Here is a 21,436-nt window from a genome sequence, read left to right on the forward strand (position 1 = left end):
CCTCTAAGAAGTCAAAAGTATCTCGGGCTTCCCTGGTGGCGCAGTGGTTGAGAGTCCGCTTGTCGATGCAGGGGACACGGGTTCGTGCCCCAGTCCGGGAAGATCCCACATGCCGCGGAGCGGCTGGGCCTGTGAGCCATGGCCGCTGAGCCTGCGCATCCGGAGCCTGTTGCTCCGCAACAGGAGAGGCCACAACAGTGAGAGGCCCGCGTACTGCAAAAAAAAAAAAAAGTAAGTATCTCTGGGTCAAAGCTATTTTCCTAGCTCAAGTGAGCTCTGTTGCCCTCTGGAGACTTAATTTAAATGAACTGATAACAGTTTCTAAAGGTGTTTTCTTAAGACATGGGCTCCTTGGGAGTGTCTGCGGGCCCTCCCACTGGCTCAGTGTCACTGACTTCCAGCCCAGCCTCCTTTCTATGACAGTCTGCAACAACCACAGCTCAAAAACAGAGCAACTTTAGGGGAGGAATAAAATCGTTTAAAAGGAGGAAGTAGTGGAAGCATGCAGAAAGGGAAAATAAATGATTTTTGCTTAAACTTAAACAGAACATGTTTTTCCTAGAATTCTGATAAGGCAATATTTCTGTCTAAAGCGCACTTCAGGGCTTCCCTGGTGGCTCAGTGGTTGAGAGTCCGCCTGCCGATGCAGGGGACACGGGTTCGTGCCCTGGTCCGGGAGGATCCCACATGCTGCGGAGCGGCTGGGCCCATGAGCCATGGCCGCTGGGCCTGCGCATCCGGAGCCTGTGCTCCGCAATGGGAGAGGGGAGAGGCCACAACAGTGAGAGGCCCGGGCACCGCAAAAAAAAAAAAAAATAAATAAATAAATAAAGCGCACTTCAGATGCTGAAAGGGACTTACAGAAGACTAAATGCAAATCCACCAGAGGCCAGCATCCCCAGCCAAAATGGCCCTCCTCCTCCATGACTCCAACATTTCAAAATGTTGCTGCTGTCAGTGGTAGAGATGCTGATGTGAAGGCCTCATTTATTAGGTGGCACAGAGAACAGAAGAATGTAAGCTGCTCTGGCAGTAGTTAATTTTTTTGCTACAGAAATACTCTGGTCTATGGGAAAACAAAAATCATAGAAGTTTATTTTCAGTTTGTTTAGACTGAAGAAAATAATCCTATTAGGAAAGTAAGGGACTGCAGCTAGTCACAATTTTAAGACTGATTTTATCCTTACAAGTGAATCCATGAACATAATGAGATGGATCCAAACTGGCACATGAAAGATCCATTTATTTAGTTTACAAGTAGAAAAGGATCATCGTTTAAGAAAAATAATTAGCATTACAGAAATCCAAAATAACCTGATGAATGAAATAAGCTAGTACTTGAACATAAATTATTTAATTCACCAAAAACATGATAAATTATTCCCTGAAGATAACTTTTAACATTAAAAGCCCTTAGAATTTCAGATTTAAGGAAAAAAGCAAAGATGTGAATTTCATAAATAAATTACAGTAGAATTCTAAATCTGTAAATGTAATCACTGCATAGGATTTCATTTTGTCTTTCTTTTTTGGGGGGTAGGTGGAAGAAGTATTTTTTGATCTATCAGTGACAGACCTCACATCCAAGAAACAGACATTCAACCTAAAACCCTAGGCCAATTTTAATTGGGGCCTAGAGAAGCAGGGAAATAGGCAACAGAAGTCCCACTAATTCCTACCATTTCCACTATGATCTCCCTCCACATCTTGAGAGATTTAAATGTTGCCATCCCTAATCAAAAATAAGCTTATCAGTAATAGATTCATGTCATAAATACTGACGAGCACTGAACATGAATATAGTTTGCAATCAAGTATATTTAGACCTTGGTATCCTTGTTCATAAGCGAGAAAAGGAGCAACAAGATGCTGGCAATGTGTCTTGGGGGGTGTGGGGGCGGTAAGAATGACCTGAGCAGCAAAGGGAGGAGCACTCAATCAGAGGTACCGTAAATACAAGCCTGTCACATCTTAGACCAAGAACTAATATCAGGGCTCTGAGTAAGGACTATAATCAGATTAGGAGAGGCCAGTATGATCTTGTAAGTGACAGAGATCTAATCTGGGACACAACTGGGCCTAAACACAGATTTTCTGAACTCACGGAAATGAGCACTTAATCACACTAAGAGATCACGGCCACAGTGAAGATATGTTTCCTGTCGTGTTCCATTTCGAGAGGCTGAGTTCAGTTTTGTGGTTCAACACATGGATGTGACTAGGCTAAGTTGGAATTTAATTCTTAGCTTTTAAGGTTGCACTCATGATCTCAGATCTTACCCTTGCTATTAATTTAGTTCGTCCTACATCTAAGTTTATTTATCTCTACATATGAATTAAATAAATACCACCTGTGCTGGATAGTTTATGTTGGTACTCAGCCCCATGTTTAACATCCTAGACTCTCCCTGAATCATCAGGTGTGAATCTGCATCGCCAGCCCCCCTTGTCAGTTGTGCTCTCACTCCACTCTGGCAGCAGCCCTGGCAGGCGTTCCTGCTTGGCAGTTAGTGAACTCCAGCAGTATAGGTGAAAAATGGTGGTGTGTGGGCTCTACGCAATACCACCTTCCTCTTTGCTCCTCCAGCCCTTCCTTTTGTATCCAATTCCTAGAATCATACCCCCCCTTTTTTTAATTGACGTATAGCTGATTTACAATGTTGTACCAATCTCTGCAGTACAGCAAAGTGACTCAGTTATACACATAGAATTGTATCCCCTTTTGATTGAAGCACCTAGGAGTGGTTTCCTGACTAGACATTGTCTGATAGCCTACCAAATTCAGAATTTATATAATTCACAACCCAGGGTGGGGAGCTATGCTATAAAATATTCATTCATCCATTCAGTCAACAACTTCTTACTGAGAACCTACTGTAGGCAAGACCCTGTTCTAGGTGCTAGAGATACAACATAGACAAAAATCCCTGTCATCAAAGAGCTAACATTCAAGTGCAGGAGAGAGATAATACACAGGCTAGAGAAGTAAAATACACAGTGTTAGATAATAAATGCTAAGGAGAAAAAAAATAATCAGGGACAGGGATATGAAATTTTGCAAGAGGTTGACATTTTTTTTTTTTTTTTTTTTTTTGTGGTACACGGGCCTCTCGCTGTTGTGGCCTCTCCCGTTGCGGAGCACAGGCTCCGGACGCGCAGGCTCAGCGGCCACGGCTCACGCGCCCAGCCGCTCCACGGCATGTGGGATCTTCCCGAACCGGGACACGAACCCGCGTCCCCTGCATCGGCAGGCGGACTCTCAACCACTGCGCCACCAGGGAAGCCCGAAATTTTCTTTTTTTTTAATTGAGGTATAGTTGATTTACAAAATTAGGTACTAAGGGGCTTTCCTGGTGGCGCAGTGGTTAAGAATCCACCTGCCAGGGCTTCCCTGGTGGCTCAGTGGTTGAGAGTCTGCCTGCCGATGCAGGAGACGCGGGTTCGTGCCCCGGTCCGGGAAGATCCCACATGCCGCGGAGCAGCTGGGCCCGTGAGCCGTGGCCGCTGAGCCTGCGCGTCCGGAGCCTGTGCTCCGCGACGGGAGAGGCCACAACAGTGAGAGGCCCGCGTACCACCAAAAAAAAAAAATCCACCTGCCAATGCAGGGGACACGGGTTCAATCCCTGATCCGGGAAGATCCCACATGCCACGGAGCAACTAAGCCCATGCACCAACTACTGCACTTCTGCTCTACAGCCCGCGAGCTACAACTACTGAAGCCCACACGCCTAGAGCTCATGCTCTGCAACAAGAGTAGCCACCGCAATGAGAAGCTCTTGCACTGCAAGGAAGAGCAGCCCCCGCTCGCTGCAACTAGAGAAAACACACGCACAACAACGAAGACCCAACGCAGCCAAAAATAAATAACTAAATAAAATAAATGTACAAAAAAAAAAAATAGGTAATAAGTTTCAGGTGTACAACATGGTGATTCACAATTTTTAAAGGTTATACTCCATTTATAGTTATTAAAATATTGGCTATATTCCCTGCACTGGACAATATATCCTCGTAGCTTATTTATTTTATACATAGTAGTTTGTACCTCTCTTAATCCCCTACCCCTATCTTGCCCCACTTCCTACTGGTAACCACTAGTTTGTTCTCTATATCTGCAAGTCTGTTTCTTTTTTGTTACAGTCACTAGTTCGTTTTATTTTTTAGATTCCACATGTAAGTGATATCATACAGTATTTGTCTTTCTCTGACTGACTTACTTCACGGAGTGTAATACCAGGAGGGTTGAAATTTTAATCACACAGGTCACTGAGGTGATTTTGGGGGAAAGACCCCAAGGAAGCAAGACAGCTAGTCATGCACATATCTCCAGGAAGGCATTCATGGCAGAGGAAACAACACGTGCAAAGGCCCTCAGGTGGGAGCCCCCTGGGATTATTGGAGAGCAGATAGTGGGGAGGAAGTCTGAGAGGTGGGAAGGCTAAGCCGTGGAGCCTTGTGGGATATGACAAAGACTTGAGTGAAAGCAGGAAATTCTGAGCAGAGGAGTGACATCATCTGACTTACCTGTTAACAGAATCTCACTGTGTCAAGGGTAGCCTGGAGGAAGCAAGGGCAGAAGGAGGGGAATCAGTTAGGAGGCTACTGTAATAATCCAAATGAGACTGGATGATAGCTAAGACGAAAGTAATGACAGTGAGGATGCTGAGCAAATTCTTAATATATCTTGAACTCCTATGTGATCATTAAAAAGTCACGGGCTGGTCCCTGAAATTTGCTGAAATCCACAACAACAGAAATTTCTAGGGCTTCCTTGGTGGCGCAGTGGTTGAGAGTCTGCGTGCCAATGCAGGGGACACTGGTTCGAGCCCTGGTCCAGGAAGATCCCACATGCTGCAGAGCAACTAAGCCCGTGTACCACAACTACTGAGCCTGCGCTCTAGAGCCGGTGAGCCACAACTACTGAGCCTGCACTACAGAGCCCGCGTGCCACAACTACTGAAGCCCACGTGCTTAGAGCCCGTTCTCCGCAACAAGAGAAGCCACCGCAATGAGAAGCCCGTGCACCACAATGAAGAGTAGCCCCCCCCCAGCAACTAGAGCAAGCCCACGCGCAGCAACGAAGACCCAACGCAACCAAAAATTAATTAATTAATTAAATATAAATAAAATTGATGATGCAGGCAACTGTACCCTCCTAGGTTATTAAAAAAAAAAAATTTCTATCTGACTCCTACCAGGTGAGAATATAATTGGCCAAAGAAAATGTAATAATTGCAAATTAACTTCCTATAATATTCAATATACAGAAAAATTAATACATAACATGCCAGGGTTATAAAAATTTTAATAAATCAAAACAGCAAATGACTCACATATAAGCACTCAGCATAATAACCTCCCTCAGCAATGAAACAGCAAATTAGGGGAACTCAACAGATAACAAAGTAAAAAGTTTGGGGCCCATTTAGGATATACTGTAATCTTGCCAAGCTGCATGCTTATGGACACAAGTTAACAGAGTTTCCCCTCCATCCCCGTGTTCTGACTGCTGCTCACTCCAGTTCCAGGCAGGTCCCAATGAGCCTGCCTTCAGTTTCAGATATAATAGCCCAAGATCACTGTAGCTAGTTGTTTGCTTCTTCTGGTACTCTCAAAGAGGGAAAGTTGGTGGGAACCTCACCAAAGTTAAACAGCTTCAGGAGGAAGCAGCACTAAAGATAAAGGCTTGGAAAGGGATTTGAAAAGGAAAAGTTCAGAATTATTTTCTTATTTTATACTGGACCTTGTCTCCATTAAAAACTGAAATGTCGGGGCTTCCCTGGTGGCGCAGTGGTTGAGACTCTGCCTGCTAATGCAGGGGACACGGGTTCTAGCCCTGGTCTGGGAGGATCCCACATGCCGCGGAGCAACTAGGCCCGTGAGCCACAACTACTGAGCCTGCGCGTCTGGAGCCTGTGCTCCGCAACAAAAGAGGCCGTGATAGTGAGAGGCCCGCGCACCATAATGAAGAGCTGCCCCCGCTTGCCACAACTAGAGAAAGCCCTTGCACAGAAACGAAGACCCAACACAGCCAAAAATAAATAAATAAAAAAATCACAAGTGCCACATGCAGTAAGTTAAATTCAAAGTCCAATAAACACTTTAAAAAAAACCAAAAACTGAAATGTCTTAAGTCTGAGAAAGTCTTACACTAATAATATATAAGTATTCAAAGATTACTCACTCCCTGACCTTTACTCCCACAAACATTATTCCACAAAAACCATTTCTCAAAATAACACCCTACAAAAATGTTAGCCCCTCCTCCCAGCCCTGTCAAACTATCTTCCATAGGAGGCACTTTGTACCTTTCTGACAGCACTTAAATAAGCACTAGCTATTTTGTATCATATCTTATCCTGGTACTATAAGCTTCTCAAGGGCAGGGAATTTACTCAACTTTGTATTCCCTAAACTCCTGGCACCACCACTTTATGAAGTTTTCTGAATAAATTTCTATGTCAACAGATCATGGTACCTCCAATTCAGTAGAGAGGAAAAAACCACAACTTTCTAATGCAGCAATAACGTTTCTTCCTCCAGGGAGGGGTAATGTCATTCTCACAAGAGAAGGAAATTCAGTGCCCACTACCTCGAGGTGCCTCAAGGTCAGCACTGCTGACAGTCCTGGTGTGCACACTGACCAATCGGGAGTGCCTTTTTCACCTGAGAGGGCGTTAAAGCAGAGTTTCTGTGTAAATTTATTAGGCATTATCCACAGGTAATTTGCTTGCTCTACAGTCCTCTTCAAATCCTCTGACTTTAAAACAAGCCTTCAAACCATTGTTTCTTCCACCTGTTCTTTAAACATTGAACGGTCCAACTTGCCAGGCTACCCTGTTGCTTACAATGCTTTTCACAATATAAGGAACTTGGCTAAATCTAATTGCCGATTTCTATACTTCTTTTTCCTGAGATCACTTATTTATTTATTTATTTATTTATTTATTTTTTTGGCTGCACTGGGTCTTCATTGCTGCATGTGGGCTTTCTCTAGTTGTGGCGAGCGGGGGCTACTCTTTGTTGTGGTGCGCAGGCTCCTCATTGCAGCGGCTTCTCTTGTGGTGGAGCAGGGGCTCTAGGTGCACAGGCTTCAGTAGTTGTGGCGCATGGGATCAGTAGCTATGGCTCTCAGGCTTAGTTGCTCCGCAGCATGTGGGATCTTCCCGGACCAGGGATTGAACCCGTGTCCCCTGCATTGGCAGGCGGATTCTTAACCACTGCACCACCAGGAAAGTCCTGAGATCACTTTCTGAAGGCACCTTATCAACCCATAAGAACTTGCTTTTTGCCATACTATGTTATGCTGTCTCTTTGCCACAAGTCCAAGTCTACAAGTTGCATCCTTCTGTCTGCCTTCATGGGTCAAAACTACTCACTAGAATACAAAATAAATGGCAGAAAGAATGCCACAGCAAAGCAAACGCACTTGACTCCGGAAAGCCCATAGTGCACTCAGCGGCTGCAAGCCCCTGCAGGGAAGGGCACTAGCACTTGTGGACCAGCAGTGCCCGCCCGTTGCTGGCCCAGTGTGTGCACCCTCTGCACAAGCGATGACAGCCCTGGGTTAGGAATATACTACCATTTTTTGATGACAGTATTTTAGAGGCAATGGCAGTACACAGAGGAGATACTGATGGGGGTATGAATGTAAGCTCTGAGGGAGTGTTCTCAAGTTCTTCCAATAAAGGGTAAGAAGTAAGAACTCAGATTACTGAAATATAATAACACTTTAAGATTCAGCTACATAATGCATCAAGATTCCAAATTCAGTTTCTTCAGAAGTTACGATACTGGAACCATAGCATTCTGTTTAAAATTCCTTATCAAGTAGCTCAGATAAAAAGCAACTTAAAAAAAAATTAGCTGTATTACTGCCAATGAACAAAATACAAAAAAATTTCCAGAAAATAATTTGTTAGCCGATCCATGCTGCTGTGATTTTCTCAAAACCAAAACACAAACACAAATAAACTAAATTGGTAACAAGCAGCACACACACAGGTCTTGGGCTTTAAAGGCATGGTTAACACCTCAGTCTGTAGACATCTTCAGACATCTCAGCCTCCCAAGACTCGGCTGGGAACTCTGCCCCCTCTACCCCTCCTACCCCACAGGAAGGGGAAGGAGTGGCAGAGACTTTATCTCCTGCTCCCCTTATTCTACTGCACCCAGTGCTGAAGAACAGTCTACTTATACAAACACATTAACTCAGAAAAAACACATTCAGTATTAGAAAGTTTGTCTTAATCCAAGCAAATGCAGTTATCATTATTAGTCCATGACACTGTTTATAGCATAAAAAACTGGAAATACTGACTGAATAAATTATGGAGCAGCCATTAACAGACTACTAGGCAATCATTAAAAGAACAAGGCAGGACTTCCCAGGTGGCGCAGTGGTTGAGAGATCGCCTGCCGATGCAGGGGACACGGGTTCGTGCCCCGGTCCGGGAAGATCCCACATGCCGCGGAGCGGCTGGTCCCGTGAGCCATGGCCGCTGAGCCTGCGCGTCCGGAGCCTGTTGCTCTGCAACAGGAGAGGGCACAATAGTGAGAGGCCCGCGTACCGCAAAAAAAAAAACCAAGGCAGATCTCTGTGAACTTGGATATATCCAAGACATTTTAAATGAAAAGAGCACTACCAATTGAGTTTTTTGAAGTGGGTGGAGAAATATATATTACACAAATAGAATTTTTCTGGAAGAAAACAAAAAAAACTAGAGATAACAGTGGCCTGCAGAAGGGACTGAGGGAACTTCCCTAGCAGTCCAGTGGTTAAGACTCCAAGCTTCCAAGGCAGGGGGTACGGGTTCGATCCCTGGTTGGGGAACAAAGATCGATGCGGTGTGGTGTGGCCAAAAAAAAAAATTGTACAGAACGGACTGAAGGACTAGGGATATCAGTAAAGGAGTACTGTACACTCTTTTTCACTATTCAAAAAATATTTTACTACGTACCATGTATCCCTGTTTAAAAAAAAAGATTAAGGGAATTCCTTGGAGGTCCAGTGGCTAGGACTCTAGCTTCCACTGCAGGGAACACAGATTTGATCCCTGGTCAGGGAACTAAGATTCTACATGATGCGCGGCCATGGAGTGGCTGAAAAACAAGCAAACAAAAAGATTAAGTACTTAAGTCTGTGATTATGATAAAAACAAAGCAATGCAAGAAAAAGTGATGCCTATTAAAAGAATTTATTATCTCTAAATTCTTTGTGGCAACATTTGAATTCAGTAAAACGGGTGGGTGGAGGGGTGGTATAGGAAGAGGTTCATTCTACCCACAGTAACTTTCAACTTTTTGCCAACCGTGATAAAAAAAAAGTGTATACTTCCTCCTCAAACCAAGATGCAAAAATCCCTTAAATGTTTGGCTCCACTGTAATCAAAGTTTAAATGATTCAAATATATTAATAGATCTGCAACTAAAGTTCAATTACATTTTACATGTTAATATCACATACTATGAGTAAACAGTTTTACATAATATCTTTTAGTTTCTAAACAAAGAATTTCAGAATTACTGAAGAGTCCAAATTTTCTAAAGTCTCTCCAGCCAAAAATCAGTTAAGTAAAAAACTAGAGTATTGACTCATTTTCCCTTTGTGCATGGAAGCAGAACAAAATATATCAAACCAAAAAAAAAATTTTTTTTTTCATTAAAAAATAGAGGGTTTTTTCCCCCATAGCGTCACAATTTCCAAAACTTCTCCATTTCCAGGCAGGACTGAGGAGGGGGTGGGAAGGATTATAGGCAAAGTCTAAGTCTGGTCAACCCTCTTTCACTTCTGTGCTGCCTCCCCTGTTCTCAGGTACCCCCAGTCCTCATACAGATACAACATCATCAGCACTCCCACCACAGTAAGAGCATCAATTCAATTAACAATGGTGGGAGGACAATGGATCCACTGGATTTTATTCTGAAGCTCAACCTGGGGCTCATGCACCTGCAAATAACAGGCTCTCATTAGTTACATGAGGGCAAAGGAAGTATCAACAGAATTGCCCCATCCTACGCTCATATAGAACCAGACTGGTGATTTCCTCTCTGTAACTACTATCATGAAAAGTAAAGCAAATGACTGGAGCTAATGCCCTTCAATTTGATTTTTACTAATGGAAATCCATTTGTGTCAAAGATCTGAAGATGGGCAGTTATCCTTGAAAAAGTGATGTTATAAGTTATAAAGAAAATGAAGTTGAGGAAAGGAATGTGGCTCACCTAAAACAATAAACAGACACTCCAAGCTGCAAAGTATGACAAAATATTGACTTCTCATAAAAAAAAAAAATTCTGAAGATTCAAAACTAAACTATAATACTGCCCCCAAATCTCCAGAGTTTAAAAAAAATTTTTTCTTAGATCATCTATAAGTTGGTTGTTTATTCATACCTCCACGTAACATATATGTATTTGCTACGCCCCATTCTCAGTACAGGGATGCCATGCTGATTAAAGGACAGACCTGGTTCCTATCTTCATGGAGTTTACAACAGCAAACAGAAGAACAATGCATTAGTGCACTGTCTAGTTTTCCCACAAGGAACAATAAGGGAAAACATTCCTGGAGTAGGTTTTAATATTCTCTACAGTGGGGCTCTAAAACACTTTATAATAAATTAAACTTTTAAATTCAAATATTAGAATGAGCTAAAAATAAGATAATTTCACATAGTGATAAGTGCCATGAAGAAAACCAAACAGTAATGAGACATGAAAAGCCAGGGGAGCGGAGGTAAGGATGTTTAGGAAAGGTTTCATTACTGAGCTGACCCCTCTGATGAAAAGGAACTAAATGTAACAAACTCAGTGTACTTGGAGGGACAGAAAAGACATGTGGCTCGATTGTGGGAAAGCAGGCGGAAAACTGGCAGAGGTGGGCAGGGAACAAATCACAAAGGGCATTACAGACCATAAAAGGAGTTTGGATTTTATTGTAATTACTATGGAAAGCCACTAGCAGGCTCTAAGCCTAGGAGTGACAAGACAGGATCTGATTAAACATCATAGTTTCTTGTTTAGCAAATAATACATTTTAGAGTAGAAATAATGTTATAAATGATGGTGTTGCAGTATTGCTTCTATGCTTTCGTTCAGCTATAATTCATCTACTGTCTACTCTCTGCTACGTTGTATGCAAGGTACCAATAAGGTAAGGTCTCTCATCATGAGCTCTCAATCTGGTATAGACACTGAACAAATAATTACAATTGTAATATTCACAAGAGGAGAATATGTAGAATACTGTGAGTACCCAGGGCAAAGGGTAGTTAATCCGGCCTGGAGAAGTCCAGGGAGGAAAACTCTACAGGAGACCTGAGTCTTACAGGACAAGCAAGAATCTCCTTAGTGTAGTCCCCTAAGCACAACACCCAAACCACTGGTGGAACATGAGAAAATTTAGGGCTGCTGAAGACTTTCTTTTCAAGTATTCACATAGCATCATTAAGGTGGAATGGGAAAAAGAGTTAACATATAAAACATGAAACTGCAACTTCACAGGTATTGCTCAAACAGGATTTATTAAGAACTTCAAAGGTACAAACTTCTAGTTATAAAATAAGTCATGGAGATGTAATGTACAGCATGGCGACTATAGTTAATAATATTGTATTACACATTTGAAAGTATCTAAGAGAGTAAATCTTAAAAGTTCTCATCATAAGAAAAAAATTTTGTAACTAGGTATGGTGACAGATGTTAACTAGACTTATTGTGGTGATCATTTCCCAATATATACAATTATCAAATCATTAGTTTTACACCTGAAACTAATATAATGTTGTATGTCAATTATACCTCAATTTAAAAATTAAATTTTTAAAAAAAAATTTCACTAGCATTTGGTTTTCCCACAACACTGAATATGTGGGTAGTCTAAATATCACTTCAACAAGTGGGTCTGTGCTCTCTGTATATGTATGTGTATGTGTGTGTGTATGTATGTATGTTAACCATTGTGTACTGGGGTTAAAAACTTTTTTTAATACCAACATTTTTTGCAGCCATTTTTATACTTAAGCCAAGACAACCTTTAATCAAAATTTTCAAACAGATTTTGAAAAAATTCCAAATACTCTCCACTTAAGACTCAAAAGTTATGAAAATTTTCCTGATTTGTTTTATTTTTCTATACATATGTGCATATATGTATACTTTATGAGCCATTTGAAAGTGTTGAAGACATCATGAGACATCATGATACCTCAGCTCTAAACTCTTCAGCTTGCTTCTCCCAAGAATAAGGGCATTCTCATATATAGTCACAACACGATTATCACACTTAAAAAAAAAAATTCTTAATATCTCCTGTTATGAGGTACATAGTTTGTAAAAATTTTAAGTACAAAGGCTTTGTTGAGAACCTTGGGAGTTCCCTGGCTGCCTAGCGGTTAGGGTTCCAGGATTTCACTGCCAGGGCCTGGGTTCAATCCCTGGTCAGGGAATTGAGATCCCGCAAGCCACATGGTACGGCCATAAATAAATAAATAAGAAACTTACTGAAGGAATATATTTGGATAAAACGATTAGACTTACTATTACTTGTATTTCATTATTTTTATTTTTAAAATGTAATAATGTTTTATAAAATTTAAGTTAAAAAGTCAAAATTTTAGGAACTTCCCTGGTGGTCCGGTGGGTAAGAATCCATGCTCCCAGTGCAGCGGGCCTGGGTTCAATCCCTGGTCGTGGAACTAGATCCCGCATGCATGCCACAACTAAGAGTCCGCATGCCACAACTAAAGATCCTGCATGCCGCAACTAAGATCTGGCGCAACCAAATAAATAAATAAATATTTTTAAAAATAAAATAGTCAAAAATTTAAAGTAAATTTTTTAAATATTGAAAGAATAATTATGGTAATCAAATATGGCCAAAAGCATGAGATTGGTACGTGCGAGACTGATATTTGGGGAGCCTTGTGTTAGTGGAGGACACACTGGACATGCAGAGGAGAGTATGTGCAGAGGACCAGGGTGTAGGCGTGGCTGGAGGGACGGGCGTGTGTGAGAGGGGGCTAAGCTGGGCAGGTGAGGGGACAAGCTCCTCAAGGATTCTGTGCACATTCCTGAGGAGCCTGCACTTTCCCCTGCTGGCAGCAGAATAAGTTTATGTGATAAAATCAAGTTTGTTTAGAAAGAGCTATCTGGCCACAGTGTGTCAGATGGATTGGAGAAGGAGGGGCAGAGGATGGAGGGTATGGACAACCATTTGGAGGCAACAGAACATATTTTTAACTGCAAATATTTAACATTTTAGTTATATTATGGGCTGAACAAACCTGCTATACTGGTAAAGGAACAAAACAAAAACAGTAAAACTAAACTAAGTTTACTTGCATGTTCATGTTGTAGAAAAGCAGCTTTTAAGAGAATAAGATAAGTTAGTAGAGACTTCCATAAAACTTGAAAGAAACCCTTGGGCACTTTTGAAGGTTTCAGCATTTAAAGGAGTTGGCTCTTTTTAATACCTAGTTTCACTTTCCAAAGTGGCTTTCCTTTTCCTTGGCAAGATTCATCGCGGAGTTAATTTTATATTTACCAGTCACAATTAAAATAAAACCAATGGGAAAGAGGTGGGGTGCAGAACAGATCAAGTGATTTTCCGACAAGCAGAGTGCCCTCAGGCAGTACTGAGCAACTCCAGAAAGTTCCACTTACAGAGTCCAAGGACCAGATACCAGCTCTGCCTCAGAAGAGGAAGAGGGCAGCACCAGAAGGCCTAAGTGGCAGGACAGGATACTGACCCTTCACTCCCCTTCCACCAGAACTCTAGTTTTACTTATTTTACATATTGGGTTTCCTAGAAAGATTTCACTTAACAAAGGGTCCCATAGCTTCTAAAAATGTTTGAAAGCCAAGGAGTCAGAACTGCACATTCTTAAGTAAAGGGTTGGTAATTCAAGAATAAAACTCAGTTCCACGGGAAAGCTGTTGGGGGAAAAAATGGAAGCCATCACTAAGAAAGAAGGTAAAAAAAGAGACCTAGGCAGATGGGCCGGCTAGAGGAGTAGCGTTAAGGTAGACTGAGGGATTCTGTTCAGGACCTGTAGATTTTGAGAGGCCAGCAGAGCATCCAAACTGGACAGGCCCAGAGAACAGAGGATATATGGATCTGAAGCTCAGCAGAAAGGTTTAGGGGGGCATAAGGGCTAGATGAAGTCTAAATGTGGGGGAATCCACCAAGGGAGGGTCTGAAAAGGTCACAGAAGGCAAAAAGAAAAGGGTCTGCCTCGAGCTAAGATTGTGTGGAGCTAGTGGCACATAGGGCCACTTCAGGAGGAGACCCTGAAGTCTCCTTCAGGGTCTGAAGTGGGCAGTCTGTCCACAGCAGAGCAGGCACAGGCTGGACTGGCAGGGGTGGTACTCAACAGAGCAGAAGCTGCAGAAGGGCAAAGGGACCAGAGTAAAGGGTACTTGGCCAGGAAGCAAAAGACTGGACAATGGGTCCAGGCTTAAAGGGGCTGGAACTCTTTGAGAGGAAAAGGAGGTTAACAATGAGGTCAAAGATGACACAGGAAGAGTAGGGAAGCCTCTCAAGGAGGTGGCGGAAAAAGAATACCACACCAGAACCTGAGGTTTCAGTAGTATAGCTGCTTTGGAAAGAGCTCCTCTCAAAGTTAATAGAAAGCCAAAATCAGGGTAAAGGTCAACGGGTGGGCTGGGAGGAGAAACGGTTTTCAGAACCCTGTTGTGCCTTAAAGCTCTGGATCTGGCTGTAGGAGTCATGGAGCCTTCCTCAAGCACTCACAGCAGAGAAGGAAAGCCACCCTAGAAGGCAAAGCCAGAAGAGCCCACCCAGCCCACTGCTTCCCGTGTCACAACTACTACTGGCAACAGAGCCATTTAAAATTTCTCTCAGTTCACCCAGGAGCCCTTAAGGAAAGCCAGGCACAGATAATGCCTAAGAGCAGATTAAGTCTGTTTCCCAATTTGTGTACAGTGTTACTTGTATCAATATTAACAATAATAAAAACTTATGTATATTTTAAATGCAAATACAAACCATGATTGAGGACTAAAATCAACTTCAAAAGGGAAACAAATGAAAATAATAAGCATCAACTATATTAAGAGGTCAAGGGGTTCAGATATCATAAATGACCATAATAACAATCAAATACCCAAAGTTTTTCATATTTCTAGCTTTAGCTACTGGATCACCTACCCCTGCCCATTTTGCTCAATAATAAAAATGAAACCTGGACATCCCTGGTGGCACAGTAGTTAAGAATCCACCTGCTAATGCAGGGGACAAGTGTTCGATCCCTGATCCGGGAAGATCCCACATGCCGCAGAGCAACTAAGCCTGTGCGCCACAACTACTGAGCCTGCACTCTAGAGCCCGTGAGGCACAACTACTGAAGCCCGCACGCCTAGAGCCCGTGCTCTATAACAAGAGAAGCCACCGCAATGAGAAGCCCACGCACCGCAAGGAAGAGTAGCCCCCGCTCACCGCAACTAGAGAAAGCCCGTGCGCAGCACCAAAGACCCAACGCAGCCAAGAATAAATAAAATAAATTTTAAAACTATTCTGGGTAAAAAAATATATATAATATTTTGGAATTAAATCGAAGTACTTGTTGGTTAACACTTTAAACTGAATTTCAGCAGGAAAAACTCTTGAGGTATTTTAATGATTGATAAATTTCTCAGTCCATCTCATGTTGTCATTCCAAATACGACTGTCCTGCACTTGCAGCTGCCAACAAACCTCCCTCCATCTCTCGTCTAAGACCCTCTCCAAATGTCATCTCAGCCCAAAACCAACTTTCCCAAACCAAGCAGGTACTCTCAACTGCCCTATCCACCCCAAATCAGTCTAGTGATTAACCTTTCTCTAGATTAAGCAAACACACCTGCATGCAGCACTGTACACCATGTTAGAAATGCCACTGTATAGCCTTTACCCACACAGTCCAGTGCTTGGCTCTGCAGTTACTCAACTATCAAACCACAAAGTTCAGCAGGGACCTAATACCTTTAGCACAATATATAGACAACATTTTTTTTTAATTATGTCCTTGAGTGATGATCTAAAGTCAAAAAGAGCTGAATAAATTTATAAACATCCTCTTGAATAAAAGAGACTAAAAAATAACTACAAATCTTTAGGTGCCTTTCAGCAACAGGCAAAGATTTACAATCAAACTTGTTAAAACGTCTACAGTAAAGTCATAATTTTTCTTTTAATAACCTGTCTTCTTAACCTCTCTCCCACTTTTGTAAAGCTTAAAAATGAACTTGTAACAACCTGACCACATCCTTTCTATTGTAAACATTTTCCAATGGGGCCAGTTCTACTTGAAGTATAGAGTCATATCAAAATCCCACTCCCTGAAGTCTAATGGTTCAAAATCTCCCAGGTAACCAAAATCCCCAGAGACTTTCAGCCAATTTAACAACTATGTACAAGAAAATTTTTTTTCAATTACAAAACATTCCAGTTAGAAAACAAATTCTATTTACAGAGATAAAAATACCCTGCCATAACCAAACCATACCATTTACTGATTAAATGTTCTTTCATTCTCATTTAAATTATTCTGAAATACTGGTTAACAGCCAAATAAATCCAGAAAGAAAAGTTTCAGGAAATTATAAGATAGAAAAGATTTAATAAAAAATATTTAGCATTCAAAATACCTGCCTTATGGTCTTCTGCTTTCTGGATTGTATTCATTTCTTTAATGTGAACATGACATGAAGTCATAATAAAAAGGCCAATGAAGTTTGGACAGTTCAGCTTTTCTATAGACTTCAGAGTCAAAAGATATCAGCTTCTACATCATCATTCTACAGCTAAGCCCAGTCTAGTCACCACTGTGAAAGCAAAAGTACCCTACAGAAGCTGCAAGATTATGAATAAGAAAAGCATTTTTAAAGAGAAAAATCATAGTTTACAAAAAAACAAAAGACGGAATTTCCTTTCATATGTGCTTCTCATTTTGCATCTCTTCAGTCGCATCTCTCAAAAATTTAACAAATTTTAAGTTAAATATCTGATAATGCCAAAGCTAAGAAATCTAAAAAGAGCCACCAAAAAAGGAAAGGAGGAAGGAAGGGAGGGAGGGAGGAAGGAAGGAAGGAAGGAGAGATAAAAACTGGTGGATCAGTAACAACTAAGTGATGAATTACTTTCCTAATGATGCTATGAATCTTGGGGTAGAGTGATCAAATTCAGCTTAGTTTTTGGCTAACTGTCTGACTTAGTCACAGAAAAACACAATTATTCAGCAGAATCATTTCACAAAAGAAAATCTTTGAACTTTGTGGACTACGCCCCATACATCCCTACCACAGGCCTCAGACAGTTCCCAACTTTGTATCACACAGATGGCCATGCAGTAGAAAAACACAGACCTTTGTGAGAACTAACAAGAATTCACTTACAACCTCTAACTCCTCTCCTTTAGCATTAGAAACAAGAAAGGGTACAAGAATATACTAAAAGGCATTTGGGTAGGATAAGCAAATTGCTGAAGTACTTGCTTCAGGGGGGGAATGTAAGAAACCCAACTTCCTAGGTCTAACACAAAAAGGTATCTTAATCATGTTGAAATTAAAAAGAAAAAAACACACCTGATACAACTTTTAATTACTTTTTGTTTTTGCTTTCATCGCTAGAGTTTTAATGATTTGATAAACCAGGCAAATATCCTGCATATATAAATCAAGTTAATTGCCGTCATTTAAAAGCTTTATGCCCACATTCTTTAATTCACTGAACTTTAAAAAATCCATTTTCATTTAATTTTCTCAGCAAATTCTAGGCTTTAAGGAACTGACTCATCTACTGACAACTTAAATCTGACTTGTTGGGAAAGTTCATGATTCATCCTTCAAACTTAATGTCTGCAAATATACCTGTATTCCAAAAACGAGAAATAACAGATTAATACAGGCCCCATGTCCACAAGGACTCCCAAAAACCACAGATCCAAACCTGCACAGTACTGCCTCAGCTAAAAAGTGATCTTCTGACTAAGAAGTCTCCCAGGTCAGAATTTTTAGTTATTTTAGATATTAAAAAAAGTAAGAATTGTTATAAAACATCAGGATTAGGGCGAAAACGACCATGACCGTAACTCCAGGTTTACACACATGTTGTCCTTCAGTTTATTAATATTGCCCCCTTTCACCCTCAAAAGAGTTCTGCTGCAAAGCAAAACTTACCAGTGGTGATGGAAGTCAGTATAGTGATCACCTTGGGAGGGGGAAGGTGTTTACTGAACGGAAAGAATGTAAAGAGAGCCCTTTGGGAGGCTGAAAATGTTCTATATCTTAATCTGAGTGTAGCTACCAAAGCGTATACATACGTAAAAAGTCATTGAACTCTATGTACTTAAGATTTTACTGTAAGTTAGGCCTCAATAAATAAATGAATAAATATATATATATAATTTCAAAAACATATTAAAATACATGTGTAACTATCTTTCCAGATAATTACATGAAATCATCCAGAGCTCCCAAGATATTTTCTCTAAATGTATTTTAATAAAGATGCACATTGTGAGCACTTTTATGTAGAACCTTTCAAAGTACAGACCGAGATTTTTTTAATCGTTCACTTTAAAAAGTCACCGAATTTTAGAACTGAAAGCAGCAGAATAATGATCCACTCATCCTCTAACTCTGCAAATAAGGAAAACCAAATCTGTAAAGGGTAAGAAACATACCCAAGATAAGACAGCTAGTCAATGACAACAGCAGTAATGTAACTGTTTCCTGATCTTGGGCGACTCTCGTTTCCACAAAGCAGTTACTTTTCTGACATTATAAACAAATCTCAACTCTGAATCTACCTGTGGCCTAGAAAGATTCAACATATCCCTCAAAACACGAGGCCAACAGGCCCCAAAGTGTATGCAAGAAAACACTCATCTTCCTTCCTCCTGTCAAGACAGTTGACAAATGAACAATTACATTTTCAGGCATTTTGCTTGCGATGCAATAAAGTGTGACATCTGAAAAATGTGGTTCCAGAGGAGAAGGCATATGCAGGGATTGACAAAATCCATCTTATTTCCTTTCAAATCTCTCTGATGGTTTCTTGGTTCTCAAGACTATATCACTGCTAAGTAGGGCTCACGAAACCTCGCTCAGGGCCGTCCATCCGCATGGCTTTGAGAGAACCGCTGGGAATAACGCCCACTAAATAAAACGCTTGGCCCTGCCAAGGGTGTCCTACCCCAATCCTGGCGCATAACAAAACGTGCAGGTGACCTGTCCTTTACGGCTCAGTTTTAGAACCCAGTGAGCAGCTGACATCTTGTGAAAAACTTAACATACATCCTTTCCGCGGGAATTTATGTCTGTTCTCACAAGGCGTTTCTGCTCCCCACAGGGCAGGCCTGCCTTCTCAGGACACTCTGCTCGCCTCTCCATAGCCTCTTTTCAAGGTCCAAAACGAGACTTTAAGAACAGAAATCGAAACGGTCACGGACCTCCCGAGCGGCAAGCCCGGCTGGGGTCGAGCAGCGGGCTCCCCGCGAGCCCTCGGCCCGCTCGCGCGGCGCTAGGAAGGCCCAGCGCACTCCACCACGCTGGCCCGAAGCAACCGGTTGCGGCGGCCGCTAGACGCTCAGCGGCCGCCTCGGCCCTGCGAAGTTCGGACCTCCGCGCGGGCGGCGCGCCCCCGGGTCCTGCTGCGGGTTCGCGCCCCGGCCCGGAGCGAGCCCGGCGGGCGGGTCCGCGGGGGCTCGGCGGGCGGGAGCGCGGGACGCGCGGGGAGGGGCGCGCGGCGGGCCCAGCGGGCCGGGGAACTTGGGCGCCGGCGTTGCCGCCGCCCGGCCACTTTCCTTTCACGCCCCAAGGCTGCCGCTCGGCGCGCTGTCCGCCCGGGACGGCCGGCTGCCGCCGCCGCGGCGAGGCGCCCAGGCGCGCTCCTGCTGCCCGGCAGGCCGGCGCGCGGGGACGCGCCAGGCCGCGCGCGGGCGCCGCGTTTCCCCCCCACACACACCCGCCCCGCCCCCGCCCCCAACGTGCTGCCGCCGCCCGTTGGCGCCTCAGACCGCGCGCCCGCCGCCCTTCGGCTCCCGGCGGATTTTCGTTGCCAAAGTTGCGTGGCCGCCTCGAGGGGGACGCCGCGCGGTCCACCGCCCCGGCGCCGCCGCCGCCCCTTCAGGCCGCCGCGCGGGAAGGCCCAGTCGGCGGCCCCGCTTTTTTACCTGTCGGGAGTTTTCGCGCGCGCACTCGCTCGATCGCTCGCTTTTCCCTTCTCGCGCTCGTTTTCTTTCTTTTCTTCTTTTCGTTCCCCCGTGCGGGCGCTTTTTCCGCTCGCGCCGCCTGCACTCGCCCGCTCGCGCCCTTCTTCCTGCTGGGCTCCGCGGAGCGGGGCGGCCGGCAGCTCTCCCCGCCCCCCTCCACCCGCGCTCCGGCGGAGGCGGCGGCGGCGGCGCTCAGCGCTCCGACTCATTCCAATATGGCACGGGCGCAGGGCGCATGCGCCCGCGCCCCCCCACCATCCGCGCTCCTCCCGGCAGCCCGCGCCCCTCGCGCCGCACGCGTGGCGCCCCCCGGCCTGGCCTCCCAGAACTCGCCCGCTTGTCTTCCCGCACCGCTGGGCGGTTGCGGGAGGCGAGGCGGCCGCGGACTGGGGTCCTGGGGGGTCCAGCGCCGCCAGCCGCCCCAGCCCCACGTGCCCGCAGCCCACAACTTGCAGCGGACACCCCCGAGGCCGTGGCGCAAGGCAAGCGGCGGCGCCTCCGGCCCCCGACGGCGCTGCGACCCCGCGCTGCCTGGCCCCGACAGGGAGACGCGCCCCCAGGGACCCAGCGCCCACCGTGTCCCTGCTCCAACCCACGAGGGAAGGGCCCCCGCGCCTCACCTCGGGTTGTGGACAGAGCCCAGGAAACCGGGTGGCGTCCCTGTGTAGATTTTGGCGTCCGAGCCGGGGGAAGCGCGATGCTGTCGTCCGCACGTGACAGCCTCCGGCAAGATGGCATTAGCGGAGGAATGGACCGAGCGACAGCTGGATACCAGATCGGCGCGTGTCGCCGTGGGAGAGGGCTGCGTCCGCCCGCCTGGCCCACGTCGGAGACGTGGCGCGACCCTTGAGATCTGAGAAGGCACCCAAGTGCCCTCTGTCTGCGAAGTCAGACCCGGACCCCCGGCACACCCGGTGTCTCTAGGCTTCCGCAGGAGGTGCCCTGGATATCCGAGTTTTCCTGCCGCTCGGGGCCCCGGCGAGGGGGCACAAGACGGCTGCCGAATTCCGCCGGGAGTGCAGGGGGGGCCCGGGGTCGGGACAGAAGCTCGAAGGTGGCTACAAGCCAGCCCCGAAACCCGAGGTGCCCACGGGCGTTATGTTCCCCGAGCTTGCCCCTTCCCCAGCGAGGGCAGGTGCCAGTGGGACACCCCTATCCCCACCTGCTCTGGAGAGTTCCATGCAGGAAGGAGTCCCTGTGCCGTGGAGACCCAGGAGTGC

General features: G+C 44.5%; 1 protein-coding gene across 3 annotated transcripts in view; it reads right to left on the minus strand.

The window, feature by feature from the left end:
- Positions 1-20,287, minus strand: part of SFMBT1 (Scm like with four mbt domains 1) — a 126,081-nt gene extending 105,794 nt beyond the window's left edge. For 2 of the 3 annotated variants that reach the window (XM_060022683.1, XM_060022681.1), the window contains exon 1: positions 20,178-20,287. The gene's annotated coding sequence lies outside the window, so the exon portion shown is untranslated. Of the gene's footprint in view, positions 1-8,960; positions 9,103-20,177 lie in introns of all 3 variants that reach the window. The other variant, XM_060022682.1, reaches the window with a different exon arrangement.
- Positions 20,288-21,436: the final 1,149 nt, after the last annotated feature.

The sequence above is a fragment of the Delphinus delphis genome, chromosome 10 (genome assembly GCF_949987515.2).
Source record: "Delphinus delphis chromosome 10, mDelDel1.2, whole genome shotgun sequence".
Classification (NCBI taxonomy): domain Eukaryota; kingdom Metazoa; phylum Chordata; class Mammalia; order Artiodactyla; family Delphinidae; genus Delphinus; species Delphinus delphis.